A 5,444-nucleotide genomic window follows, 5' to 3' on the forward strand; every position below is an offset into this window, starting at 1 on the left:
GGATTTGAACTCGGGACCTTCAGAAGAGCAGTCAGTGCTCTTAACCGCTGAGCCATCTCACCAGCCCTAAAAATTGTTTTATGCTGTTCCTAAAATCTGAGACGAAGAAGGCAAGATTCATGACAGCTTAGAAGAAGATTCTTTATACTGGGAATGGTGGTGTACAGCTGTGGCACCTGCACTGAGAGATGGGGGATCCAAAGTTCAGGGTCAATCTGAGTATACAGCTAGACCCCATCTCCAAGAAGATAAAAACTTCTCTCATGAAGGGTGTCCACCACCCAGAAATAAAATTCAATTTTGTATTCCTAAGATTTAGATACATGCAGAGAGTTTGGAATTCCATAACTTTCATCACAATTTCAAGGGGACACAGATTATAGGACAGAGTGTGGTGGCACATAGCTGTATTCTGAGCATTTTCGGAATCGAGCTAAGAGGATAGTTCAAGGCCAGCTTGGGGTACACAGTGAGACCCTATCTAAAAAATACCAAAACCACTCTGGAGGCAGAGGCAGGTAGATCCCCAAGTCCAAGGCCAGTCTCATCTATATAGTTTGATCTCCAGACCCTGTCTCAAAACAAAACCAAATAACAATAAGTTATTCCATATATCATTAGGACCCATCTGTTTTTATGTATCAAACTTGGACAACAGACCAGTCTTAGAAGCAGAAGTTGTGGGGACTCCCCTGGAAGCAGGGCATTTTGGGAGAATTCTGTGACTGTTTTAGAGTTAAGCTGAAACCACTGACACTCAGCTGTAGGAACAGAAGAGCTCATATCCTGAGCGAGGTGACTTCCAGGAAGTAGCTCACCTTGTCCACCCTGAGCTGCTGACTTCCAGGAAGTAGCATGCATGTTCACCTTGCCCATTTGAAGGGCTGATGTTTCTAGCCCAAGGATTTCAGGGCTTTTCTTAGCAATCAAACTTGCACAGCTGGATCCAGTGTGAGCTTCAGCACTCAGCAGTGGGCTGTTGGGCCCGTGTAATTGCCCTTGGCCTCTGATGTCAGGAGAAGGCATCCTCAAGGCCCCAGAGCTGAAGTTAACTGTAGTGTGCCCAACACCATGTACTTAGCCCATTTTCCCTCCACAGGAGGAATGAAGCAGGAGGCTGCACAGGCTTCCCGTGGAGCTCCATTCTGCTTTAACCTGTATGGTTCAGCAGTTGACTACCCATGAAAAGCACTGGGGTAATTATTGTGTACTGGCTGGATTTACAAAGTGTCAACCCCTCTGAGTTGATTTAAGTCAATTGTAAAGAGAACCACAAGGCTGGATTTGATGGTGCATTTGTGAGGCCAAGTGATCATGAGTTAGAGACCACATGGGGCTGTATCAGGAGACAGAAAAACAACAGATGCTGTTTCACCCTTCCTGGATTCTAGGAATTACCAAGAAATATTTGTTTTCTCAGCTTTTGCACAGTCACTCCATAGCCCAGGCTTTGAATGCTGTCTAAGTGAGACTGTTGGCTATGCTGGGACACAGATACTTTTTTTTTGGGGGGTGGGGTTTCAAGACAGGGTTTCTCTGTATAGCCCTGGCTGTCCTGGAACTCACTCTGTAGACTACGCTGGCCTCAAACTCAGAAATCCACCTGCCTCTGCGCCCCAAGTGCTGGGATTAAAGGCATGCGCCACCACTGCCTGGTGACACAGATCATTTTTAAGACATCTAGAAACTAGGGCCTTCTGCCAACTGGTGGGCCAGGGTCAGCAGGCCTGGGAAAGTGCTAGTCTTTCACCGAGGAAGGTCTGCACATAGAGGTTCATGGCAGCCTCCCAAAGTGAGTTAAGAGTAGTTCATGGGCTGGAGAGATCGCTCAGTGATTAGGAGTGCTTAACTGCTGAGAGGACCTGGGTTCTGTCTCAGCCCTCACATGGCTGCTCATAACTCAGGTCCTCTTCTGCCCTCCCACCCACACCAGGCACAATATAGTATGTATACACAAATTCAGGCAAACACACACACACACCCCTCTCTACTGCAAACTAATCATCTGAGGGGATTTCAGAAAAGACATGTACGTGCTTTCCCACAGGCTAGTTGGGCTCTGTCAGTTTCTGAGAGCATGGGCTACTACTTATCACATGAAGAATAAGAACTTACATCTGGCTGGGCAGTGGTGATGCACACCTTTAGTCCCAGCACTTGGGAGGCAGAGGCAGGTGGATTTCTGAGTTTGAAGCCAGCCTGGTTTACAGAGCAAGTTCCAGGACAGCCAGGGCTACACAGAGAAACCCTGTCTTGAACGCCCCCCCCCCAAGACCAAACAAATAACAAACAAACAAAAAAACTAAACCAAACCAAACAAAAACTAAAAACAAAACCTGCCTTGCATCTGAGAAAGTAATACACACCCCAGGCTTTGCATTGGGCCTGGAGGGGTGCTGCAGCCATTCCTCTGTGGCTCCTGGCTAAAACTGCTCCATACCTTGCAGTCACCTAAAATTGCTCCATACCTTGCAGTAACCTTGCAGTTACCTTGCAGTAACCTAGCCACAGAAGCTGGGCCCCCTCCTTCATCCTAACATGGGTCTGAACCTTCACCCTATATGGTGCAGGATCCCAGAAATAGAATGAGCCTGTGCTCTGAAGGAGGCCTGAGCCCAGCCACTCTGTGACCCCAGAGCCCCTGTGGTCTCATCTATAATGGGATGAGGTAGTGGAGATACTGCCTTAACATGATGGAACAGAGCATTACAAGTGCACGCTGTAGGAAAAATGTCTCCCTTCAAAAGGTTCCACCTGGAGCTGGGGAATGTCTGGGGAGGTGGGAGGAGGTTTAAGAGCATGTTGCTCTTGCAGAGGACCTGCACATGCAGCATTCATACCAGGCAGCTTATAACATCCTTGCTCCAGGGGATCTCACACCCTCTTCTGGCCTCCACAGGCACCTGCACACATTGGCACATGATCACTAACACACATACACAAAAATAAATGTTAAAAGTGGAATTTCCACTAGTTGGGCTGGAAATGGCTTTGTGGGTAATGCTTTGGTGTATGAGGATCAGAATTGGAAGGCCTAATATGCACACAAAGACCTGTAACCCCATTGCTTAACGGAGGGAGATGGGTCTGGCTTAGTGATGAATGCCTTTAATCTCAGCTCTTGGGAGGCAGAAGCAGATGGTTTTTGTAGCACATGCCAGGTCAGTCAGAGCTGTACAGTCTGGAAAGAAAAAATACAAAAAACCCAAAACAAACCAACCAAACAAACAACCAAAAGAGGAAGACAGGACCCCTGAAGCAAACTGGTCAGCTAGACTAACTGAATTGGTGAGCTCTGTAGAGGTTCTGAGAGACCATGCTCAAGTAAATATGGTGAGGAGTGACTAAGGAAGACCTCCCCAGCATCATGGCTTGAACAGAGAGAACACATTTGATTGTGCTAATGCCTGATGCTTGGCGACTCCAAGCACAGTTTTCATGCCTGCTCATGCAGCCAGCTCTACTGCTGGCCGACTGGCAGAGTGTATGACTTTGTCACTTCACCTTTATGAGATTCAAGAGCAGCCCAAGGATCTGTTCTTCCCTTCTCTCTGCTTCAGGGGACCAATAAAACAAAAACAAGCAAGAGAAACAGTAAGACCCCACCAACCAGCTAAACACAGAAGGCATGTAACTTCTCTGTGGTAGTATGGTGTGAGTTTTCATGGATGGTGCCCAAAGCCTTATGCTTGTGCCCTAACACCAAATTATACCCTCATCCCCACAGTAACCATTACTATCCCCATTTTACAAATGAGGGAGCCTGGACACAGGGAGGTTGACATTGCTTTTGTTACAAAGCTAGGAAGTGGGTTTAAGTTTGGACCTGGATAGTTCAGATTCTGCAAACCATATCTCTTTCCATGTTAGAGCAAATTTATGTAATTTGTCAAACTATAAAATTATAATACTTTATGAGAAATTTAAAAACAGCATTAAAGGATTATTTGGGAAAAAGTAAAAGACTTTACATTTGCAAAAAATTATGGATTTTGAAGAAGGTCACATCTCTATAAGTTAGTTCCCTTATCTACTATTTGGAACAGCTGGAGGCTGTAGTCTAAAAAAAATAAGAATAAAACATTGCCAGTGATGTCCAGAGGAAGGACCCAGATTCAAGTGACCAAAGGAATTTGACCTTAGAAACACAGACGGCAGCCAATAGATCAGCCTTTGCCTCACTGTCAGTGGAGGCACCAACCAGCTAGCTACCTTGTTTCCATTTCTCTCTGTAGGTCTAATATTTCTCCCTCAGGAAACATGGGGTACACATACCCTTTGCTGACCCATGCGTATCCCATCCAGCCAAAGCCAGAGTCAGCAGCTTCGCACCATTCAGGCTGACGGACCCACTGCCAATCCTTAGCCAATCCTTAAGTGCTGTCTTTTTTTTTTAAGTTCTTTTTTTTTTTTAAATTAAGATTTATTTATTTATTATGTGCAAGTACATTGTAGCTGTTTTCAGACACCCCAGAAGAGGGCATCAGATCTCATTACAGATGGTTGTGAGCTACCATGTGGTTGCTGGGACTTGAACTCAGGACCTTCAGAAGAGCAGTCAGTGCTCTTAACCGCTGAGCCATTTCTCCAGCCAAGTGCTGTCTTCTGTTTGTTTGTTTGTTTTTTGTTTTGTTTTGTTTTCCAAGACAGGGTTTCTCTGTGTAGCCCTGGCTGTCCTGAAACTCACTCGTAGACCAGGCTGGCCTCAAACTCAGAAATCTGCCTGTCTCTGCCTCCCAAGTGCTGGGATTAAAGGCGTGCACCACCAGTGCCTGGCTGTTTGTTTTTGGGACAGGATCTCTCAATAAGTCAGGATAGCTTGGAACTATGTAGCTCTGCCTGGCCTTCAACTCAAAGCAGTCCTCCTGCCTCAGCTTCCCAAGTGCTTATAGGATTATAGGAGTGAGCCACCAGCCAGCCATGCCTGACTATTAAATGCCTTCATCCTAATAGCTATAAGAAGTGGTTATTTTCCTTAAAAGAGAGAGAGAGAGAGAGAGAGAGAGAGAGAGAGAGAGAGAGAGAGAGAGAGAGAGAGAGAGAAAGAGTATGAGAGAGAGAGAGAGAGGGAGAGAGAGAGAGAGAGAGAAAGAGAGAGTATGAGAGAGAGAGAGAGAGAGGGAGAGAGAGAGAGAGATGTCTGGCATGGGCTTTTGAAACCTCTAAGCCCACCCCTAGTGACACACCTTCTCCATCCAGAGCCTAATGGGGTCATTCTCATTTAAACCACCATACGGTGGTCCTCTCCTTCCACTTTACAAGGGCTCTGAGAATAGAACTTGGGGCAACAGGCTTGGGCAGCAAGTGCTTTATCAGCTGAGTCATCTCATTAGCCCTGTGGTGAGATGCTTCATTTCTACACAATGGGACCAGTGCTCAACTGTACAAATGTAACAGGTTTGCCTCTTGGTAAGTGCAAAATCAAAACAAATACAGCCAAGACA

The sequence above is a fragment of the Mastomys coucha genome, unplaced genomic scaffold, assembly GCF_008632895.1.
Source record: "Mastomys coucha isolate ucsf_1 unplaced genomic scaffold, UCSF_Mcou_1 pScaffold22, whole genome shotgun sequence".
Taxonomy (NCBI): Eukaryota; Metazoa; Chordata; class Mammalia; order Rodentia; family Muridae; genus Mastomys; species Mastomys coucha.